The sequence below is a fragment of the Castanea sativa genome, chromosome 11, assembly GCF_040712315.1.
Source record: "Castanea sativa cultivar Marrone di Chiusa Pesio chromosome 11, ASM4071231v1".
Lineage (NCBI taxonomy): Eukaryota > Viridiplantae > Streptophyta > Magnoliopsida > Fagales > Fagaceae > Castanea > Castanea sativa.
Window position 1 is genome coordinate 5320822 of NC_134023.1, and position 26088 is coordinate 5346909.

The 26088-nt window shown below is 35.8% G+C and overlaps 1 pseudogene; it reads right to left on the minus strand.

Moving 5' to 3' along the window:
- Positions 1-6622: 6622 nt before the first annotated feature.
- LOC142615941 (beta-amyrin 28-monooxygenase-like) lies at positions 6623-25166 on the minus strand (annotated as a pseudogene).
- Between the last annotated feature and the right edge of the window lie 922 nt (positions 25167-26088).

Here is a 26088-nt window from a genome sequence, read left to right on the forward strand (position 1 = left end):
AAAAAAAAAAAATATATATATATATATATATATATATCCGACGCGGCACCGACGCACAGGCAGCCGCGTCGCCTGCTGCACCCCTCGTCGGACGCGGGTTCGGCGGCCATTTTGCCTCATCGGTGCTTCATAGGGTATAGTTTCCTAGAAAGGAGCAGTTAATCATAAATGGCAGAGTGATCTGGTGCAATTCATTCTGTTTAAGGATGAGCAGATCACTTGCTAGACATGAAGTGAAGTAAGCATGAAATATGTATAGCAAGCTTATTATCATTGAGTATGCCATTGAATTCTCAATAAAAGACATCTTGGGACCTTAAATCAATTGCTGATTGATCAAAAAGATAAGAAAATTGTAGAGAGTAATCCAACATTTCTAATGTTCCAATTTGTGCTCATATCAAACGAAGATTTATAAAAACTTTATCCACACATGCACATGCAAGCGCACAAAACCCCGAAAACTAAAACTTGCATCAGGTGCTTCAATTGTTCTAAGAACTTATTCTCTGCTGTAGAGTGCATTTTCAAATTTTACATTGTTTTCTCCTATTGTTCCCACTGTATATAATGCCAAAAGACGTGGTGAAGCGAATTGTTCTGTTGCCTTCTAATCCGAACTAGCAAAGATTAAAATCTTTGTAAAGAATCAAAATAGCAAACCAAATAAAGAACTACATAAAATCAATATTTCAAGGAATCCAGTCTTTAAGTACTTACAAGTAACCAAATTTTGTTGTCTTCTTCCTCCCAAAGACATATCTCGTAAGAACATCCTCCATTCCTCCATCACAGCATTCATATTCAAAACATACGTATATAACCATATACATACATTCGAAGAAATCAAAAGAACTAGAGTGAACTGATTCATCAAATTCTTCGCCTAGTCTTAGCTCATGTACTGTAGAGGGGAAGAAGCAAAACTCAGAATAGTTCCTTTCATACTTAACACAACTAAATTTGGATTAAATTAAATCGAATCTAATGTAATCATACATACCAGGAAATAACAAATTAAGTTTATAGAAATTAACCTACAAGTTTAAAGCAATTAAGATTCAGTTTAATGAAAAGGTTTCAAATTCACAACAAAACCCAGATTTTTGTAAGTATAGTTTCTCAAAGAAATCCATCAGCATAGAAGCAAATATTGAATTTTAGCATAAAACCAAAATGGCCAACCACTACTAGTACTCTGTTTTCTTATGTGGGTCAAGGAAAAAGAAAATAATTTTATAAGAAGTGAAAGAGGGAAAAGGGGTACCAAAAAGAGGAGAATCAAGTGAAATAAGATTTTCAGAAGAAGCGAGAGTCCATTTGGCTCAATGGCTTTAACGCAGAAGTGAGTACGTTCTCTAGAGTTACAAAGGAATGTGAAGAAGAACAAAGTATAAGCGTAACATGTTCGAGAAACTAGAGGAAAAAAAAAAAAAAACAGTAACAATGAAATAAATAACAAACACAATCCTAAAATATCCCACATCGATAAAATACAAGTAAATTGTTTTATTTATAAATTGTTGCTATAACCTTACCAATTGCCGAGCTTAGTAACGTAAGCTTATGACCAAGTTGGGGCATTAAAATGTTTGGATGTAAGCCGAGATGGCCTAGGTGGGATGTGGTTAATATGTTGATTTGTCCACTATGGAGTCTAATATTTCAGCATGCCCCCTTGCCCTTGGGTTAAAGGGCACCCCCACCCACAATGGATGGGTAGCCCACACATCTCAAATTGAATGGTCAAGGATTGGGGTCTCCCCACAAATCAACACACAACAACCCCTCCCGGCATGTTATCTAGTTCTTCTCCATACAAACAACCATTTTTTCAATTTTTAATTTTTAAAATTTATTTCTTGTCAATCTGTGTAAAAATTCATATTTTTTAGATGAGCTTTACCAATCTATTTTCAATTTTTTATACAATTAATTTCCTGTCAATCTTGGTATTTTTTAATAAGTTGAACGGCCATTCAAACAACCACTATTTACCTTTGCTAATATAAGAAAAAAGAATTCGTCTATTTTTTTAAATGACCATTATCAATCTGTTTTCAATTTTTTTTTTCCCCTTTTAAGTACTTTCCTATCTAATCTTGAAAAAAATATTGTTTTTTTTAATATGTTAAAATTTAAAAAAAAAAAAAAAAAGCCAAATTGGACTAGAATTGATAACTTGCTATATATACCCTTCATTGGGCTGATTATAAAAGATGGAGTTTAATAGAAATTCAAAGTCGTTAAGACTTTGATGGAGAATTGTCGTTATAGTATTGAAATCCTTTGTGGAACAATTGTTTAATCTTTATTTAGTGGGGAGGAAAGGGGTAAGATGATCAATAATTTGACAAGCCTAATATGAACAAAGAGGTTGCTAATGTGAACCATTGTTTATAGTACGCGCAATTGTTGTTAATGATGCTCCCAATATGATAACCAAAGCCCATATCAAGATCATCAAGGTTTTAGGGTAACTCAACTATAGAGTTCTTTCCACCCATCTTGAAATGTGTAAATTGGATTTTACCCTATCATCAACATTTAAAAAAGTGTTGAGTATCATAATTTTATTCTTTATTTTAAATATTGATAACGTGATAAAATTCAATCACTCGTCTCAGAAGAGTGAATAGTATGTTAGAAACTCTATAGTTTATAAGTTCCATAAAAATCTAGAGGATCATAATTTGGTAAAGCTTTACAAGGCCCTAAATCATAAGTAGAAGTTCTTTTCAGGATCAGAGAGTAAAGGTTCTTGATGAGAGCATTGCACACAAGGTGTATATTGTAAGTGTCTTGGTTTGATTAAAACAAAGGATAGATGGTTGATGCTATGCAATAACCTAAACAACTTGGACTTGTGGTTGTGGATGATTCCTACGATAATATACATTGGATTGTGTACTGTGAAAAGATGTGTGTGATGAAAATATGTAGAGAAAAAAATGAACCATGGCTAGGGATGTGGCTGAGTAAATTAGTGCTCTAAAGGCTCTCTAATATACCGTAAACAAAAATTTGGACCTCTTTTCTGTTGAGACTAGAGACACTTCTTGCATTTATAGAGATAGCTATTTTCCTTATTTTTAAGGCTATGAGGCCAAAAATTGGGTGGAATTACTAGTGTTCATACTTCCGATTTGTTCTAAATTTTACTTATTGTTAAGAGATAATTCAGCCTCTTTAGCAAATTCGGACTCTCTCATGATTCTTTTATTCCATCATTCAAACCCTAGTTCATTAATTTAAATAAATGCATCATTTGATAATAAAAATACAAATTTTTTAAAACTAATAAAAAATATAATATTCTTGATATGGAATTTTTGATTGCTTGCAAGTCTATCATGGTTAAAAGTTTTGAAACAATAGGATCTTATATCAATTAATCATTTTATGGACTAACTAAAATTAATCTAGGATAATCCTATGTACGCATTTGTATAATATGATCATGAGTCAACCAATGGGATTTAAGCATTCATTAAAAAATGGTTAGGGCAATGTTTCACATAGAAAAATACCAATTCACTCTTAATTGCTCTATAACCACTCAGGATTAGGGTCATTTACGAAATTTTCTCTTACATAAAACTATCACATTACAACTTGTTCTAATAAAGGGTAGCAAAATATGAAACTATCACATTACAATTTTCTCTTACATAAAACCAGCCACAAATCATGAGAACTCATTAGGAAACTATGAACAGATTGAAACTCGTTTGAGAGAGATTTATAAAAAATGTTGCACGTAGAGTTTTAGGAATTTAATCATCTATGTAATCGTCTTAGCATCCGTGATGCGAGGCAAAAACTTGAGTATGGTAGAACATGGTTTTCAGACCCGGACCATTCAATGAATTGTTAAAGGGAGAGGTTCAAGGTTTTGAAGGTTAGATCGAGGTTGAATTGAGGTCGAACCGTGATGATGTCATAATTAATTTAATTTTAAAAAAAAAACATAAATAAATATATTAAATTAGTAAAAGGAGAAAAAATGACTAAAATAGCTAAAATAAATATTGAAATTTATCTTTCAAATTGTTTTAAATTAGTGAAGAGAGGGAATATATATATCCTTAACATTTTTGTGCAAGCCTATATTTAAATTAATCTTAAGTTTTCCCCAACAGCCCAAGTTTTTTTTTTTTTTTTAGTAAACAATAATACTTATTAGAACACATACGAAAATAATAATAATGTTTTAAACCGGGTTTATAATACATTACATAATTAGAGTACAACTACAAAATGACCTAACTACGAAAGGGTCTAACCTTTATAGTTATAGACTGAGGTTATAAACAACGGACACTAGACACACACAACTATTGTAAGATAAACATCTTTTTTTTTTTTTAGTAAACAGTAATATTTATTAGAACACATACAAAAATAATAATAGTATTTTAAACTGGGTTTATAATACATTACATAATTAGAGTACAACTATAAAAGGGCATAATCTTTGTAGTTGTAGACTAATAAGTCCATTTAAATGGTCAACTACTTATGAAATTTAAAATTTTAAAAACAAAATTGTAAAATCTGGAAGATTGGCAGACTTGCCCATTAAAAAATTAGTTAAATACTAATACAAAGCCCAAGTAAATGGATGACAGCCAAGCATTTGGTACAAGTATTTAACATTTTACACTTTGAGTCTTTGACAACCAACCATTTACTGTCTAGTAGGAGACTCTGATAGAAAAAACTAAAAGCTCATATTCATCATCTCATTTTCAAAGAAATAGCAGACTTCAGAAGATCCAAAATGCAGAAACAACAAAAACCCAAAAACAGCAAAAATGTAGAGAGAAAGAAAAAAAGAAAGAGAGAGAGAGAGAGAGAGAGAGAGAAGAAGAAGAAGAAGAAGAAGAAGAAGAAGAAGAAATGGAGATGCAAGCTCAAGATTTGACTGCATCTGACCGTGGTTGAGAAGCTTCAACAATGGCAGTAAGTATCCAAAAAAAAAAAAAAATCTGACTGGGTTGAACCTCTAAGAACCGTCCATGGTTTTCAAAACTGGGAGGTTCAACTGCAATTCATAGGATTCGCTACTTTTTCTACCTATGCCAGTTTTGGGGGCTTAAAGAACCGTTTTGATGAACGGTTCTCGGTTCACCCGGTCGAACCGTACGGTCCGGTCCGGGTTTCAAAACCATGTGATAGAAATGTAGAATCTCTCATAAAATCGATGTTTTTTTTTTCTTCCTAAATTCAATCAAATATACATGGTTATGCAATGAACAACAAGGTACAAGAATTGGATAAATCGAATTTTATTTATTCCAACTTCCAAGATACTTTTTTTTTTTTTTTAAGAATACTAAGTATTTTTAACACACACACACGGGGAGAGGGGAGAAGATTTTTAAAAAAAAAAACTTATAGTAGTGTATATCCAAAAGGGATATAAAATAGGCACACACACACACGGGGAAAGGGGAGAAGGTTTTTTTAAAGAAACTTATAGTAGTGTATATCTAAAAGGGTCTAACTTTTGGATAAACAGCACAGACTTTAAACCTCTTAAACTCACACTCATTTTTTAATGTGGGATTAACCTATTATTTTTTCTTTTGAGAATATTCTAATATTGCTAAATATGTGTACATCCAAGTTTTGGAACTAGTAGTTATTTTTATTGAATCAACAATAATCATAAATATGCCCTTCCAAAATAAATAAATATATCATAAAATAAAAGGAATGTAGACTCATAAATATAAGAAAATGCTAAAGTTAATACCAATTTTATTAGGCAAAATTGCAAACTACACTCCTAAAGTTTGTGGCATTTGGATTTTATACCTTGAAATTTCAGAATTAGGATTTTGCTCCATAAAGTTCTATTCTATTTGCATCAACAACTCTCCATCCATATGTTCTATTAAGTGTCACATAAGCTTACTACTTGTTTAGATGTTAGTTCAATAAAATGATGCCAAGTCATTTTTATCATACCATATCATTTTTAATTTTTTTAGTCTACAAAAAGGACGTGACATCATTTTATTGGAAAAACTTAACACGTGTGGCATGTTTATATTACACTTAATGGAAAATAGGGACGGAGGGGTTTTCGATGCAGATAGAATAGAACTTTAAGGGGAAGAATCCAAAGTTTGAAACTTTAGGGTATAAAATCCAAACACTCCAAATTTTAGAAGTATAATTTGCAATTTAACCATTTTATTATAAATACTTATAAAATGATATTGCAATGAATGTTATAGAGCTATTTTAAAAACATAATAATAAAATTTTTGAATTAATTTTTTTATGATTGGAGACATATCAATCGGCAAGTTTATATTTTTCTAAAAAAAATGGTAAGCTTATGCATAATAAGAACATTTCAAAATTTATTACTTGAGTGATTGGTCTTAAAAATTGATATATCACTAGTAATAAAAAAGTACCCAAACAATCATTATTATGTAATTGAAGTGACACCACTTTTTTTTTTTTTTGAAACTATTGAAGTGACACCACTTAAATTCATTGTCATATATTTTTTAAGTTTTTACAATAAAATTGGCAGTAGATTTACCATTTTCCTATATAAAATTTGTGTCACCAAGGGTTTAAAGCAATTTAATATTTATGATTATGAAGCCTTAAGGTAAATTGGTAAGCCGTTAACTAGAATGGGTGATGGCTTATAAGTAATCTTTTCATCTAGAATTGCTTCTAATCGAGCATACTCCCTTCCAGGACAAATCCGAGGTCCTCCTCCAAATGGCACAAAAGTGTAAGGTGCGAGGTCATTCCTTTCAAATCTTAAAGGATCAAATTTCTCAAGACCTGGAAAGTATTTGAGATTTTTGTGTGTTGAATATGGAGACCATAGTATCTGCAAGAAAAATATGGATTTAGAACACTAAGAACCACCATTAAAACACAGTGAAGATGTATATTTTAGCTAATGTACTGGTAAGTGTCACATAACTTCCACCCTTTAGGAATAGTAAAGCCTGCGTAAGTGAAGTTATTTATAGACTCTAAATGTTCCTGCTATAGGCGGTGTTAGCCTGATGGTCTCACAAGCCACATTCCAAGAGTACTTCATCTTCTTAATGTCATCCCAATTCAACAAATCATTCAGACCTTTGGATCTTGCAATTTCCATTTGCTCTGTTTAACAATATGGCCCACTTTTTCATTAAATTTTCAAAATCATATTTATAAGATATGTCATATGTGTGAAGAGATCCATACAATGGGAACAACTTATTTTCTTGAAACTGAAATTTTTTTACTGAAAATGTAGGAAAAAAAAAAGTTAAAAGCTAGTTGAATAGTATAATAAGACTCATAAATAGTACTAAAAAGAGCAATGAGATCTATGAATAGTACTGAAAAGAAACTACAAAATCAAATAAGCTTCAATTTCCATCACTTTCCAAACAGACTCTTAAGTATTACGCAATATTATTTAATGGAAAGACCTCACTGTAAACATGAGGGGTAAACATGAGGGAAGTCTGCTAGATACTTCAACATGAATGTGATAGCAGAAGTAGTGGTATCATGGTCGCCAATAAGTAAGGCCATAATGTTGGTAGCAATCAACATGTCATTCATAAATCTGCCATTCTTATCTAATGCAAGGAGCGTGTGAGTCAAAAAGTCACGAGCAACAATCCCTATATTCTCTGATATCTCTTTCTTCCACTGTTTGATGACTTCTAAAAACTCTTGGCGAACAACTTTGCCTGCTTTTATGACACGGTTGTAGGCTGTGCCGCAAGGATATTTACAGGCACAAAGAGCAAACCATGTATGATAAGGGAAAAGAGATCAGAAAACCTTGTCACATGGTTAGGATCTGTGATACTCAAAAACAACCTTCAAGCCAAAGTAAAGGTATACTTCATGGAGAGTGGCAAAACCTTAAGTTGTTTGTAAGGAGACCAATCTGCCTCCAAGTGTTCCTTTGCAATGGAGTCCATGACAGGTATTTGAAAACTCGGATTTGTACTAAAACACAAGAGCTTGTATAGACGTCCAATTAAAAATTACGGCTAGATAGCTTTTACTCTAACTTATACTAAGTGCGGAACAAGAGTAAATAAACACAAAGAACCGTTAACACTACCCTAAGCCATATTCATCCATTATCAATAATAAAATGAAAGCTTAAAGAGTAGGGAAGAGAGATGCAAATACAAGATAACACCGAAACGTGTTATCGAAGAGGAAATCGAATAACTCGGCGAAAAACCTCTCCGCGACCCTCTAAGTCGAAATTAATCCACTAGAGAATAAAGTTGGAGTACACGAATAACAAAAGACCCTCCAAGCCTAGTCTACCCCATGTACTGGAGCCCTCCAAGCTCCTTCTACCAACTGACTTCTCGGAACCTTGTCTTCTCTAACTTTCTGGATCTCGCAATTCAACTCGATTACATCCGCCAATAAATGGCTCCTTCCAATGCTTCCTAACAACACAAAAATCTCACTTTAGACTCAGAATAGGTGTGGTAAATGTTTAAACTAACAACCTCTCAAGGATATAGAGATGGAGAGGTAGGAGTTGAGGAAAACCACAAGGAAATGTGTAGATAATTGTGGGTATAACAATCTCTAACTCTCAAGTGTAATTTCTAGGGTTTTCTCTTTGAAAAACACTCCTTACAATTTATGGGTAATTAGGGTATATATAGTGTGGGTAAAGACTTGGTAAAACAAAACACAACTTTTTTTCAAATAGAGAGTTTCGCGAGTCCTTCACGGGTTGGCCTTACCCGCGAGACAGTCGCGAAAAATCCAACCTGCCACGACTCTTCATCTTCTAGTCCTGTGCTCGACAAGTGGCTTTTTTCGCGGGTAAGCTTCTCGTGAGACAGTTGCAAGCTAGTCGCGAAATCTACATGTTCAACTTTTGAAACTGGATTCTTCACCGATCTCTCACACTCATCCCTTACAATTAATCCCACATACATACAGGGAAAATGATTGAAGAAATTACAATCAAATTTGGCATGGAATTAAAGCCAACACAATATAGTTGGAAATCACAACTTTACAGTAAAATGTTAAAGAGCTTCTGGCTTGAGAAATTCAACTATGGCCCTCCTTGCTTTAACAGAATCTTCTGGGACAAAGCTTTCAAGAGATTTAGGAGAAAGCATAACTTTTTCCACAGAACGTGGCCACCAAGAGATGACACATTTTTTCTTGTTGGAGAATAGAAACTTGTTTCCTGAAGCACCACAAAACACGACCATTTTTGTCCTAAAACATTGTGGTTTTGAAGAGATCCTAAGAGTATTTGCTCATTCTGCCCGTAATGAACATTTCTGGGGTTCCCCTTCGTCCAACCATGGCAAATTCCGAAGTTTCCCCAATGATAAGCCATCCCTTTTTTCCTGGTGGTAAATTGGAATGAGTTGACTTCTGTTTATACATAAGGAAGATGAGAGAGAATGAAATACAAAGGGTGAAGCAAATTTTGGAATAAATATTAAATCCATACCAACTTCCACAATTACACCAATGACCTGAAAATGTGATATTTTCTATTAGACGATTGCAAACTATGACAAATGACAATGCATACATACTGAGATTGCACCATTTGTTTTCCCTTATACTATGTATATGCCAAGAGGCAAAATGGCAATAAATTAGTTCCCATGTGAGACTAGTTCGCTTAAATTAGGGACCTAGCTATATATTGGCCAAGGGAGGCCAAGGCCTTCCCTGGCCTCAATATTAATAAATTGTATGTGTTTTTTTAATCAAAATTAATAGCTTTGTGGTTTTGGCCTCTAACAAATAATAATTTGACCACCCCTACAAAAAGTCCAGAGTATAATATCTATTTACTATGAGTTATAAAATATTGTTCAAGGAGTAGTTCTATAAAATTTATGAACTTAATCTAAACAATGCGCTTTTTGGATTATGGGTTCAATATGCTAGTCTTCATGATTTTCTTGGCTACTCAATTTTTTTTTCCTTCAATTTATTGCTCTAGTATCTAATGGTGGAGCCAAGAATTTTGAGTTGAGGGGGCTGAACTATTCTGTCAATATAAACTCAAATCACAAATAGACACTCGCCTAAAAAAATCCACATACTATATATGTGTATAAAAATATAAAATATATAAATTGTTTGCAAAACTTCATTTGTGTTTGACAAATCAAAATCATAATGTTATAATTGAAGTCTCATATGAGTTTTTTTTTTTTTTTTCTTGATAAAATCTTGAGAATAGGAAATTTCAACCAAATTGCACATATTATCAATATTGAATGATATGAACGCATTAATAGGATTTGAAATTGAGCTAAAAATTAGGAGTTCCACACTTCTACTATTTACTTTCAAAACTTACAACCTAATTATTTCATTCTACTGCAATTATATATCAATTCTAAACTCTCTCTTTTTTTGGGGGGAAAAATTACTAAATTATTTGATTAATGCTTTCTTTCGGAGGGCCAACTTTTTTTTTTTTCATATAACCTTTAAATATTTATAAAATATATCTAAATTGTAAAAAAAAAAAAATAATAAATAAATAAATACATAAATTGGAGGGGCCATGACCCCCCTCCAAGCATACACGAGGCTCTGCCACTGCTAGTATCTAGTTTGTTGATCTTTGAGACATGGAGAGTCCAAAGTCACACGAGAAGTTGTCAAAAAAGAAAATAGAGTTTTTAAGAGATCGATTGCTATATTACTTTCTTAAAATGATTCTTCAAATGGGTGGGTCAGTTTGGTATACTAATAGTTCTCAATAATTTCGAATTACCGTTACAAAGAAAAAATTGATGAGCCAGTGACGAACTTGTTGAAGGCAAAAAAAAAAAAAAAAAAAAAAAAAAAAGAAAGAAAGAAAGAAGAAGAAGCGTTTAACCAAATTTGTAAAAAATGGATTTGATGAATGCTCACCTTCAAATTTATTTCCAAGCAAGAGCAAGGGAGCACAATAATCGACTGTAGTACCACACTTACATTGGAAGTTGGAACATAATAGTAATAGAGGCCATTGAATTCAACTGAGTAATCTATTAATTGGGGGTCTAAACAGCTCTTGTTAAAAACACAAGAGCTGTTTAAACCCCCAATTAATAGATTACGGCTAGATTGATTTTACTCTACCTTAAACTAAGTGCGAAAACAAGGGTAAATGAAGCGCAATCAACCGATACTACTCTAGAGCATAAACATGAACAAAAAAAAAAAAAAGTAAAGCACCAGAGTAAGGGAAGAGAGATGCAAACACAAGATAACACGCCGATGTGTTATCGAAGAGGAAACCGAAGAACTCGGCGAAAAACCTCTCCGCCGCCCTCCAAGCGGTAAATCGATCGACTAGAGAATAAAGTTGGAGTACACGAATAACAAAAGACCCTCCAAGCCTAGTTTACCCAATGTACTTGAGTCCTCCAAGCTCCTCTGCTACCAACAGACTTCACGGAGTCATGTCTTCTCTAACTTTTCGGATCCCGTAATACGTCCAATTGCATCCGCCAAGCCTCACTGGTTTTTTTTGGCAAATCTCCAAAACTTCCCAAGTTCCAAAACACTCTCTATACTTTGAAAGGGTGTAGATTATGTTTGGGCACAAATCTCCTCTCAAGGTATGGCAATGGAAGAGGGAAGGAGAAGAGGCTAAGATGATTTCTCACTAAGGATTAGTAGCTCTCTCTCTAAAGGATGGGCGTGTATGTTGTAGAAAACCTATCTAGGGTTTTTCTCTCTGAATGACCTCCTTACATATTTGTGGGTAATGAGGGTATATATAGTATGAGTGAAGGGTAAAAAAGTCACACTTAAAAAACCTTTAAGTAGAGAGTTTCATGAGTGTCTCGCGGGAAGCCCTTACCTGTGAGACAGTCGCGAAGACCTCCAGGCTGGTACGACGCTTCAGCTTCCAGCGTGTGCTTCTCATGTGGCTCTTTCGCAGGTTAGCATCTAGCGAGACAGTCACGAAATCTACTGATCTTCAATTAAACTTGAGTCTTCACCAACTTAATACTAAACCCAATACAATAATATCCCACAAAGTACAAGGAACAAAATTAAAGCAAATACAACACTTTTTGTCATGGAATAAAGCCAACATAAAACATAATTGTAAATCACAACTTTACAATCCCCCCCTTTGGCTATTCTGTGACAAAACACCCTATAACAGACTCTAAACTTAAACGTGAGTTTGGGAATAATGAAAAAACTTACTCACACCTAAATCTAGAAGCTGTGAAGCACTTGGAACATATATACCTGTAACCTGAAACACTTGCAAAAAATGCATTAGACCCTCAAGGTAAATCAAGTGATAAAATGACAAGTATAATGTAACAAGTAAAATGTGATCAAGTAAACATGATATGAAACATATGAACAACTTGATCATACACCAAAACAGTCATATGAAAATGGCTACAATGATCATATAGGAAAGCAAATGATCATCCGAACATGCAATCAATAAAGCACAACAGCATAAGGATGTATACATGTCCAACACACAGCTGATGCAATAACACTAAAGCAAGAAACATTAGGTTTAGATTGCATCAAGGATACAAGATCCAACAAGGGCACAAGTGTGTTCCAACACATAAACACGATGCAATGAGAGCAACAAAACATAAATATTAAAAGTAATTCAAAGCACCATAAAGCAACGTGAAAACAAGCAAAAAGTAAAATAAACAAAAACAAGGTTTTCTCATAAAAGATGTCTTCTCCCCTTTGGTATATGCATCTCTCCTATGGCTTTCTCCCCCAACGAATATGCACAAGGTAAAATTTCTTTCTCTGAGAATGTGCACATGAGTCATATAGACATGACGAAACACTCCGGTATATAATCCGGTATACTCTCCCCCTTTTTGTCATGAATAGACAAGTGAAACAAGAGGAAGGAGGGAAAAAAAGAAAAGAAAATATGAACAAGGTATGATGCATGAGGGGTGCAAGATGAATGAGAAAATAAAGCTCAATCGAAAGGAAAAACATCTTAGGAAGACAATGCTACAAAGCATAAAGAACATGACATGTTAAGGATGATGGAACATGATATAGACCTAGGCGTGACATAGACAAAAAAAAACATGTTATATGTACTAAAAGGTCTAAAAAGACTTAACTAGCATGAGTGAATGCAAAACATGTCAAGTGTTAAAGTGTGTGCAGCAAATGTGCATTTAGTGTGCATGTGAGATGTATGACCAATGCATGAATAAGCACTCACGGGGAAAAGTGTATAAAACACACCACCAATGATCAAAACATGATAAACATGAATAATTATGGTAATTCCCAAAGTTTGGTACTTATCGGAGTCCAAAACAGCGAGAAAATGTCATTTGGCCATTTTATCAAACACTTAGAGTACACACACTACATATGTATGTTAAACAATACAAGAACATATGAAAATCTTGCCTAAATACATGTTATTGTTTCCATAAGGGGCCAACATCCAAAGCAAATCATCATTTAAAACAAAGCCCAATAAAAAAGATTGACAAAAAATAAGTTTTCCAACTCCCATTTGAGAAAAATCCCAACTATGAATATAAAAGCCCCAAAGACATAATCTAAGGATCAAAATCAATTAAAAGAGTTAAAGATTACCTTAGAAATGTTAATGGAATGAAAAATACTTGAATTTAGTTGGGTTTTGATGTTGAAGCATTAAAATAGGGGTTTGGGAGAGGATGAGAGATGTTTAAAACAAATGACCCACGAATTGCCCTTTAAAAAGCTGATCTGGAGATTTTCGCGGGAAGCTGACTCGCGAAAGTACTTGCCAAAATTTTTGCAGGTAAGCCTTACTCGCAAAATAGTCGCGAAACTCTCTGTCCAAAGTTGAAAAACTTGAGATTTGGACCATTAAACTCCCAGTTGACCTTACACATGAAATAGGTCACGAAAACACCCAGAAAACATGTTTTTCACACAAAAACAACTTGAAAAACTTTGAAAAACATGAGTGATACAAATCACTTCCAAAAGCAAACAAAAAGAACAAAAATCTTTTTGGTTTGATCCACATAAGGTTAAGCACACACACATCACATTTGAACATGTACAAACACACAAATGAAATAGGCCTTCATTGAACAATAGACTTGTGTGTTGTGTGTGAGTATCAAATGTGGAATAGTCCTTAGTTTAGAGTGAAGCTTCAATGATCAATTCAATCAAGTCATACACAACTAGTACTAAGTCGAGTGGACTATCTCAATTATAGAAATGAACATATATGATCTCCCATAAGAATGATTACAAAACTTTGAAGCTTTTCATTTCGCTCCATTACAGAACATAACATATGATCATTTTTTGAACAAAGTACATCTCATTTTGAGATCGATGCTTAAACTTTTGATATTTCAATCTGTGTAAGTGAGTAAGCCTTTGGCTTTTTGAGACACCATGCATTTCAATATAAGTTGCTTTCCATTTTTCCTAGTCAAATACTAGTATGTGCGACTGTTTTTGCAGCTCAATATCTCTTTTCGAGAATTGACATTTGATGAGCTCTTTAAGCAAAAAAATATAGAAACGTGGGAAAAGATATAGACACAAGTCTATGCATGTATCAGGACTAATAAAACTATTGACTAATTATTCATGACAAGCTTGAAGATCGATTTACAACAATCACACATAGATTCCAAGATTTGTCCCACAAAGATATATGTGCATACAAAACAAGTTAAGCTTGTAAATGCACTACGCCATTAGTACGAAAGTACTAGGCCAAACTCACATGTGATATGTGCTTAAACATATACGATCAAAATTTTTGAATTTTTCACTTTTTATGTGTTTTTGAATTTTTACTCACACTAAAACAAAAACATAAAAGTAAGATCAAATGCAAAAACAATGCATATAAAGAGATGCATGATGCACAAATGCATGACAATGAAGCATCTAATGTATGAAGAGTCTTACAAAGATCGAAAGAATTAGATCAAGGACTAAAAGAGCATAAGCTCAACCATAGGAACCCTTCCTCATCCAAACGGAATGATTGTTTGGAATGAGTGTCTCATGAGAAGTGAGACGAGGGTTGGAAGAATGAGAACCGGAGATGCACATAGACAAAGAGGTAAGAACATCAAAAACTTTCTTCAACAATTTACCATTTTCCCCCAAATCCAGTTTAGCTTGCAAAGCACAATTTCCAAGAAGCTCAAGTTTCTCTTTTCTTTTAATTCTTTTATGAGCTTGAAACTTAGAGCAAAGAGGTCTAAGATGACCAAAAGCACCACAATGGTGACAAACAATGGGTTTAGGTCCATTAGGCTTTTTAAGGAGAGATCTAGCAATATGGTTTTGTTCTCTCTTTAACTTGGGACATTGAGGTCTTATATGACTGATCACACCGCAATGGTGGCAAGTTGGAACAAACTTAGATCTATCCAAAACTTTAGATTGAGACCTAAATGGAGGCTTTGGGTTAAGAGCCTTTCCCTCAACTTTTTGATTTTTTGTGTGTGGAGGAATGTACATCAATTTGTTTTTAGATGTAGGACTCATAATAGGCACAAAATTGGGTACCACAACATGATTGCAACAAATATTTTCATTATTTTTAGCAATAGATTCAGTAATCAAACACTTGGTATGTATCTTAAGAGATTCATTTTCACATTTTAGCTCATCAACTAGTTTATTAGACAAAACAAGTTTAGCATCCAAGTCCATATTCAGACATTCAAACTCTTTCAGCTTTTCAAGAGAAATTTCAGCAAGCTTCTTATACTTTTCAACCAATTTATTGGGTTCATTGAACTTAGCAATCAAATCATCATTTTCACAATGAAACTTGCTCAAATTCTTATGAAACTTCTTAGCTTCTTTCTTCAAGAGTTTGATGTTTGTAATATCAACAACAATATCCATAGATTCATGTAACATGCCATCACAATATTGAGGATTAACACTCATAGATGCATTTTCACAAACACATAGCATGTTACACTTAACAACATCCATAGAAGCATACAAAACACTATCCATGGCAATACACACAAAGGGGTCAAGGATCACACTTAGATAATGAAACCAAAACAAGTGTACCCACTCTGATACCAATTGAAAGCTCGGATTTGTGTTAAAAACACAAGAGTTGTTTAAACCCCCAATTAATAGATTACGGCTAGACTGGTTTTACTCTAACATAAACTAAGTGCGAAAACAAGAGTAAATGAAGCGCAATCAACTAATACTACTCTAGCGCATAAACATGAACAAAAAAAAAAAGAAAAAAAAGAGTAAAGCATAAGAGTAAAGGAAGAGAGATGCAAACACAAGATAACACGCCAATGTGTTATCGAAGAGGAAACCGAAGAACTCGGCAAAAAACCTCTTCGCCGCCTTCCAATCGGTAAATCAATCCACTAGAGAATAAAGTTGGGAGTACACGAATAACAAAAGACCCTCTAAGCCTAGTCTACCCAATGTACTTGAGCCTTCCAAGCTCCTGCTACCAATGAACTTCACGAGGTCATGTCTTCTCTAGCTTTCCGGATCCCATAATATGCCCGATTGCATCCGACAAGCCTCACCGGCTTCTTTTGGCAAATCTCCAAAACTTCCCAAGTTCCAAAACACTCTCTACACTCTGAAAGGGTGTGGGTTGTATTTGAGTACAAATCTCCTCTCAAGGTATGGCAATGGGAGAGTCAAGGAGAAGAGGCTAGGATGATTTTTTACTAAAGATTGGTAGCTCTCTCTCTAAAAGATGGGTGTGTGTGTATTGTAGAAAACCTATCTAGGGTTTTTCTCTCTGACTGGCCTCCTTACACATTTGTGGGTAATGAGGGTATATATAGTATGTGTGAAAGGTAAGAAAGTCACACTTAAAAAACCTCCAGGTAGAGAGTTTTGAGAGTGTCTCGTGGGTGTCTCGCGGAAAGGCCTTACCCGCGAGACAGTCGTGAAGACCTCCAAGCTGGCACGACGCTTCAGCTTCCAGCGTGTGCTTCTCATGTGGCTCTTTCACGGGTTAGCATCTAGCGAGACAGTCGCGAAATCCATTGATCTTCAATTAAGCTTGAGTCTTCACCAACTTAATACTAAACCCAATACAATAAAATCCAACAAAGTACAAGGAACAAAATTAAAGCAAATACAACACTTTACAGGAAGAAATCCATATCAACTTCCACAATAATACCAATGAACAAGGAGAGAAGAGGTGATTGACAAGAACTAGCAAGTTCAGTTGGGATATATATAGGAGAAGAATAGAGCACGATGCAAGAAATGGAGTACTCTTTTGCCTCTCTTAATATAGACAATCATAATCATTATAATATATATACAAAAAAATAATAATAATAATTAAAAAAAAATCCAAATCTTCATTGCCAACTATCTCTTGTTTATTTATTTAATTTAATTTTGTGTTTTTTGTTTTGTTTTTCTAACTTTACTAAAATTGACGTAAGACAATCCCAAACTAGCTAACAATTACAAACCTCACTTTCACTCTAAAGAAAAAAGAAAAAACCCAACAGAAACAAATTTCATCTGACCTTTAAACTTGTTAACGTACACTCATATGTGGGCTTGGCCCATTTAGATCACTTACTTGTACTGCACACTGTACTACTTGAACTGCACTCATATTTACTTGTACAGCACTCATATGCCTCCTATATAAAGGCACTCATGTATATTATTTTACTTGAGAAATACAATACTATTCAATTCAGTATTTCTAACATGGTATCAGAGCCACTGCTTTCCGACCTTTCTTCGCAGTCTTGTCTTTATTGGTGTAACTCCATTCTTCATATTGCTTCCGCTGTCACAACAACTGCCACAGTCCTTCGTCGTTGAACCTTCGAGTCTTCAAGACATCGTCCTCGGAGTTCCGGACTCCGTAGCACCGCCGTTGGGGAGTTCGAACACCGCAAAGACCACGCCTTTTACGAACCGCCGTGAAGATTGCTCCGAAAAATTTTCTGACGGTACAACAAATATCGTCTTGATACGATCTGCCTGCTCGTGAAAACCTTACAGTAATCGGAGCTTCCACGCGCCCTCACGCGCCGCCCAAAGGTTCTGCCCTAAAGGTCACGCGCCCAAGCGCCTCCACGCGCCGATCTGAGCCGCCACGCGCTGCCACGCGCCAGGTCCGTCCTGCTGAAGTCAGCCCTAGACACGTCAGCCAGCCACGTCAGCCAGCCACGTCAGCTGCCACGTCATCGCTGACGTCACCTTCCAGCGCGCTGCTGACGTCACCTTTGACCGTTGACTTGGACCGTTGACTTTGACCGTTGACTTTTCTGGAGTTGACTTTTTCGGGCCAGGTTCTCCTTACTCAGTTTTTCGCGTAGATTTCATTTTTGCAGTCTGTTTTTGCATATTGTGTCTCTAAATGGATAAAAAGGATGTTTTTCTTCCTCGTCCCATCAATACTGTATTGGAGGGGACTAGGAATTACTTATCTTGGTCTCAAGCTATGCGCAGTTTCCTTAAGGGTCGCATGCTCTGGCATTATTGCACTGGTGCAATCACTATTCCTATGAAGGGGGCAAGTGAAGAAGATGCTGCTTTTCTCAATCGCATGATTGAATGGGATAGTCACAATCACATGATCCTCACATGGATTCGAAATACTTCCATTCCCTCTATCTCCAATTTGCTGGGCAGCTTTGATGATGCGAAATCAGCATGGGATATGTTGGCCAAAAGATACTCTACCACTCACGGATCCATGAAATATCAGTTAGTGGTTGAATTGCATCAACTCAGGCAAGAACCGGGGCAGTCCATCAATGACTACTATGATCAGCTTCGCTTCATTTGGGACCAAATTGACCTTTCTGATCCAACTTGGGCATGCTCAAAAGATGCCCAACAATATGCTGCTATTAGAGATGAATTTCGTCTCTATGAGTTCTTGATGTCACTCCACAAGGACTATGAACCCATTCGAGGTCAGCTTCTGAATCGTTGTCCTCCTCCCTCTCTTGATACTGCTGTGAATGAGTTAGTCAGAGAAGAAGCTCGCCTTGCAACTCTTCGAGCCTAGGATAAGTTTAATATTCTGGCCCTTACTCCTTCCATAGAGCAACCTCAGCACTCAGGTGATTCTTCTGGCTCTAGCAATCGTCGCAGACAGACCAACAAAAAGTTCTGCAACTATTGCAAGCGCCCTGGCCACACTATTGAGACTTGTTACCGTCGCAACAAATCTACTGCTGTAGTTGCTAACACTGAGTCTACTCCGCCAATGCCTCCCATTTCACTCGAGTCCCGCCTTGGATCCACTATCAACCTCTCACCTACCGACCTACGGAGATCATAGCTCAAGCCGTTCGTATGGCCGGTAATGCATCTCTTTCCACTGCTCTCGCCTTTACCCGTAAGTCTCAAACTTGGTTTTTTGACTCTGCTCGTTGCAATCACATGACACCTCACTCGTCCTTATTCTCCAAACTTAATCGCTCCACATCCCCTCAATATTCACATAGCCGATGGTTCCACCATGCATACGGGAATAGTCTTGGTTTTGTTTCAACCTCCAACCTCTCTCGTTCCCTGGGGTCTACCATGTTCACGACCTATCCTATAATCGTGTTCCGTGGGACAATTAGCCGAACTAGGTTATCGCCTTATTTTTGACTATTAGGTGTATTGTGCGGGATCCGAGGACGGCAAGAGCTTGGGACCGGCCCTAGAGTTGGGCGTATGTTTCCGGTGGATAATCTTCATTTTCCACCCGTTGCTCCGGTGTCCGTTCTTCTTTGCCGCCTGCGCCGCGGTGTCTTCCCTACCTTCTCTCTCACTTTGGCACTCTCGTCTTGGTCATGCACCCTCTTCTCGGGTACAACGGTTAGCTTCTATGGTGCAGTTAGGTTACGTGTCTAAAGACAATTTTGATTGTACTTCATGCCGTTAGGAAAACAATGACTTTACCTTTTAATAATAGTGATTCTATTTCTAATAGTATCTTTGAGTTAATTCATTCTGATGTTTGGGGACCTTTTCCTGTTACTAGTATTGGTGGATCTCGATATTTTGTTGTTTTCATTGATGATTATTCTCGTTATAGTTGGATATTTCCTATGAAATCTCGTTCTGAAATTTTGCCAATATACAGTAACTTTGCAAAAATGGTTGAAACCCAATTCTCCAAAAGAATTAAAATATTTTGTTCTGATAATGCTCTTGAATACACTCAATATGCTTTTCAAGCTCTGTTACACTCCTATGGCACTGTACATCATCTAACTTGTCCAGGTACCTCTTAGCAAAATGGTCGAGCTGAACGTAAACTTCGTCATATTCTTGACACTGTTCGTACTCTTCTTCTTTCTGCCAAGGTTCCTCCTCCATTCTGGGGTGAAGCTGCTCTTCATGCTGTTCACACCATTAACCGCATTCCAAGCACTGTCATCCATAATCAAACTCCGTATGAGCGCCTCTTTGGGTCATCCCCTGACTATCATCACCTTCGCTCTTTTGGATCTGCTTGTTTCGTTCTTCTTCAGTCTCATGAGCACAACAAACTTGAGCCTCGATCTAGACTTTGTTGTTTCCTTGGTTATGGCGAAACACAAAAAGGGTATCGCTGTTATGATCCTGTCTCTCATCGCCTTCGTGTTTCTCGTAATGTTGTCTTCTGGGAACACCGCTTGTTTGTTGAACTCTCTCATTTTCGTTCTTCCCTCACTACCTTATCTGTACTTGAAGTCTTTCCAGAGGAGTCTCATGTTCCTTCTCCAACTCCTATTGATCCTCCTTTAGACTTTTCTATACAAACACCCGATCCTTTTAATGTCTCTTCTGGCCAGGTCGAAGATGAGCAGATTGATGACGAGCTATCCCAACTCGAGCCTAGGTCCCCCGCTCCTGCTCCGCCTGAAGATCCTCCACAAGACCTTCCACCTCCACAAGACATTCCACCTCGTCACTCAACCCGGGTAAGATCCATTCCTACACATTTACTTGATTACCATTGTTACACTGCACTTGCTACACTCGACGAGCCTCAAACCTATCGTGAGGCCTCCACTGACCCTTTATGGCAGGTTGCAATGAAAGAGGAAATTGATGCATTAACCAAAAACCATACTTGGGACTTAGTTCCTCTCCCTCCTGGACAGTTTGTGGTTGGTTGTAAGTGGATCTACAAGATTAAGACTCGCTCAGATGGGTCCATTGAGCGCTATAAGGCTCGCCTTGTTGCAAAAGGTTTTACACATAGAGTAATGGGATTGATTATGAAGAGACCTTTGCACTAGTTGCCCGCATCTCATCCGGTTCGTGCCCTCCCGTCTTTGCCGCCGCTAGAAAATGGGATCTTTTTCGGATGGATGTTAAAAATGCATTCCTTAATGGGGACTTGAGTGAAGAAGTTTACATGCAACCTCCTCCGGAGTCTCTCCATTGACTCCAACAAGGTTTGTCACCTTCGCCGAGCATTGTATGGTCTTAAACAAGCTCCTCGAGCACGGTTTGCAAAATTTAGCTCTACTATTTCTCGCTTGGGTTACACTGCCCGGTCCCTATGATGCCGCCTTATTTCTTCGTCGTACCTTGATAAAGGCACCATTCTACTTCTCCTCTATGTGGATGATATGATCATAACTCGGTGATGACCTTAGTGGCATACAAGAACTCAAGGATTTTCTTAGTCGCCAGCGGTTTGAGATGAAAGATCTTGGACATCTTAGCTATTTCTTGGGGCTTGAAATCACTCGTTCTTCGCATGGTCTTTATATTACTCAAGCCAAGTATGCTTCGATCTTTTGTCTCGTCGGACTCAATCGACAAAAGCGGTGACACCCCACTTGAGCTTAATGCGCATCCGACTCCCTCGGGGGGGAAACCATTGTCTAATCCTTCTCTTTACGTACAATTAGTTGGCAGCCTAGTTTATCTCACAATTACTCGTCCGGACATTTCTTATGCCGTTCATCGGGTCAGCCGCATTTGTCCGCTCCACGGTCGACTCACTATGTTGCGTTGCGCATTCTTCGTTACCCGAAGGGCACTATCTTCCATGGCCTTTTCTACTCACTCAATCTCCTCTTGTACTTCGTGCATTCTCTCGATGCGATTAGGCGGAGATCCCACTGATCGTAGGTCCACCACTGGCTATTGTTTTCTACTTGGCTCTTCCTTGATTTCTTGGCGAAGTAAGAAACAAACCTTTGTGGCCCGCTCCAGTACTGAAGTAGAATATCGTGCTCTTGCTGATACCACATCTGAGCTTCTTTGGTTACGATGGCTTCTTACAGACTTAGGTGTGTCTACATCCTCTGCTACACCTCTTTATTGTGATAATCAGAGTGCCATTCACATTGCTCATAATGATGTCTTCCATGAACGGACTAAACATATTGAGATTGATTGTCACTTTATCCGTTATCATCTTGTTCATGGTGCTCTCAAGCTCTTCTCTGTCTCCTCCAAAGATCAACTTGCAGATATCTTCACCAAGTCCCATCCTAAGGGACGCCTTCGTGATTTGGTTGACAACCTCAAGTTGGTCTCACATCCACCTTGAGTTTGAGGGGGGCTGTTAACGTACACTCATATGTGGGCTTGGCCCATTTAGATCACTTACTTGTACTGCACACTGTACTACTTGTACTGCACTCATATTTACTTGTACAGCACTCATATGCCTCCTATATAAAGGCACTCATGTATATTATTTTACTTGAGAAATACAATACAAATCTAGATTCTCTCTCCGAGTCTGTTCAAACTAATAGTGAAAAACCCATTCCTCCTAGATCATCACAATTTCGATGTCATATACATATAGTCCTACATCATTTCCAGCACTGCCGATGTAGACATGGTGGCTTGTAAACCACTAGTTCTTCCTCATTTGCAAAGGCTAGGAACGGTGTCCATGCGTGTTTCATTGGCAACGTCTCATCAATGAGCCCTTCACACTTCATAGGCTAGCGAGCGCACCGGCTCCAAATCAGACCCAGAGAGTTCGAAAGAGAAAACTGAAACTTGAGATACGAACTTGATATAATATTATTTGCTTGATTAATTAGGAACAAAGACGTGTTTATAAATTAAATGGAATATGGCTTTGTTAGTTCTGATAATTTTGGGTTGACAATCCGTTAATCTCCACACACATGCATTGTAATAATTTATTGATAATAAAGTTTTCAAATTTCTTGTTCAGATTGAGGTCTCGCTATACCCTTGGCAGAAAGTGTTTCTACTGAATTTTGCTGAATACAATTTTGTCTTGTCTCAGTCTATATATAGTATATACCCTTCAATTTTTTATTTTTTTTTGAGAGTATATATATAATATACCCTTCAATTGGTTGATACTTGATAGTAAAAGCTAGAGCTTTAATAGTTGGTATGTAGCCGTCAAGATCTTAAAGCCGCCGATCTTGTAATGCCTTTTGTCAATCTTGGTCCAAATTTGTTGAGGTAGATTTGCTTTAAGTTCAGAAGGCAAATGAAAGTTGCTTTTATTTGGTTGGTTAATCTTTTAAAGTACTTTCCTTTTTTGGACTGAATGTTGGGTTTGTTAGAACATAGGATTGGTGGAACTCTAACATAGGATAGGTGCAGGGCTGCTGGCTAAGGCATTGTGAGGCCTAAAGTGACTATTTAAGTAGGCTTATTCTTATATTTTGAATATTAATAAAATATATAATTAACTTTTAGTTTTTTCTTTATTTAAATTTTATTTTTTAGATGCAAAATTACAAATTAAAATGAATCCACCGTATTACTACTCAATGATTATACAACTAAAACAAAAATTATATGTTGAGTGAAGCAACTAAATACTAAAAAATTATGATTGAAAATTTTAATACAATTATATATTTGATTTCTCTAAATAAAATTTGAGTATATATTTATTTACAAGTGAGAAATTAATAAGTTCTTTTAATATTTGTGTGTAAGAGACTAATGAGTTCTACACTCTAAAACTGAGAAAATCAAGCAATCTTTGCTACATCCAAGAATAGATTTTTCTTTAATTGGTTTTTCTTTGAAAGAAAATAATAATTACTTTTTATTCATTGGTAAAATTTTGGGGCCTTTTTTCATCGAGGTCCTTAGGCAGATGCCTCTTTGGCTCACATATTGAGCTAGCACTAGATAGGTGGAACATTTAGAGTGAGAATAGGGACGGACCCAGGAGTTCAAGCTAGGGGAGGGGGACGGAGATAAGCGGAAAAAAAAATTCAAATACACATCCATATAGTATTAACAAACTACTAACCAAGAGAAATATACAAAAATCATTGTTTTTTTAATATATTAAGATGCAGTCATTTACCAAAAAAAAAAAACAAAAGACACAAACACACTATTGTCTATTAATACATTATCTATGAAAAGGGAACTAAACACTCTTTTAAATCTTCAAAATCATGTATGACTAAATTCAAATTAAACTAAATGTCAAAGTTATATCATTTTCAATGTATAACATCAGAGAGTTTGTCAAAAAATCATTTTCCATTTTGTTATAGAAGTTAGTTTTGACAACTTTCATAGCTGAAAATGCTCGCTCTATAGTTGCAGTAGAAACTGAAAAAGTAAGCACAAGTCTCACCATTCTATAAACAAGTTTGTAGTGTTCTGAGTTTCTAATTCTCACTAACCATTAACAAAATTCGGATAAACTTTTCAATTTTTTGAACTTTGGATTCTAGACTACATTATGCTCATACTTAATGATAAAGGTCCTCCAACACTTGTTTGTCATAATCCGTGAAATCTTGTGGATAGAACTTCTTTACCAACAAACAAAGATCACTAATCCTGAAAGAATTTAATGCCTCTCGAGGTTCTAAAGTTGAGCTAAGCCTAAGTAACTCTATTGCATCCTCATTAAACCGATGATTTAGTTCCTGTAGTTGAGAATCTATTGCAGCATAAAAAATATTAACTCAATACTAATGCTCAATTGTAAAGTCATCTTACTGTTTATGAGCTCGACCTCACCTCCCAACATAACAAGCATTCATATCTAGGACATCAATGCAATGTTTCTCACAAAATGATATCACAATGGCAAGTAAGCCATCCCATCTATCATTAGCATTGGAAACTTTCAATTGCTCATTACTCTTGCATGAAGCATTAACAGTTTTGATTACCAAAATCAATTTTAGAAAAAACCCATTGAATGTCGTCATGTTGATTAACATGATATTTCCATATTTCTTTACGTGTTTCAAGATAATAATCCAAAGAATCAAAATCAAACTTTTGAAATTTTGTTTGAGTGATATGGTCATTTTTTGGAATTGGGATATCAATATTTTCTAGAATTAGAACATCAACATTTTCCAAAATCGGGGAACTAATATTTTCTAGAATTAGAACATCGGCATTTTCCAGAATTGGAATAGCAACAGTAGTTATAGGCAATACTACATTGACTTTTGAAGAATTTGAATCTTTTCTTTTGAAAAAAATCAACCATTGTAGTTGATTTTCTCATGATCTACAAATAAAATAAAAATTATATATATTATCTCAAAAACAGACTTATTGTTGTTACTAAGTAAAGAAAAATACTAGAATCTAAGTAATATGCATGATGCATTTAATTATAAATTTAGTATTTCTCATTGCCTTTAAATTTATAAATTTATCTAATTTCAAATTACTCGTTATAGCATTATGAGTTAACAATAGGTGCAAGTGAATCACTGTTATTTTAATAAATTTGTGTGACAACTTATTATATTATATGATTTATCTTTGTCTTTTTTCTTTTGCCTTTGTATCTTTGCCTTTATCTTATTTTTCTGTTACTCACCCAGTCTCACTACTGACACTATGAATTTATTATGCACAACCAACAAACACTTTACCATTTTTATTCCATGAAACTTGAATCACTTTTCCTATTTTTGTGACTTGTCCCTATTTTATTATCCAACTACCACACAACAAACAGTCAAACACTGATCTTTTCTCTAATATATATATATATATATATATATATATATATCTCTCTCTCTCTCTCTCTCTCTCTCTCTCTCTCTATATATATATATATATATATATCTATATTATAAGAGAGATAGTCATAAACACAGAGTCACAAAG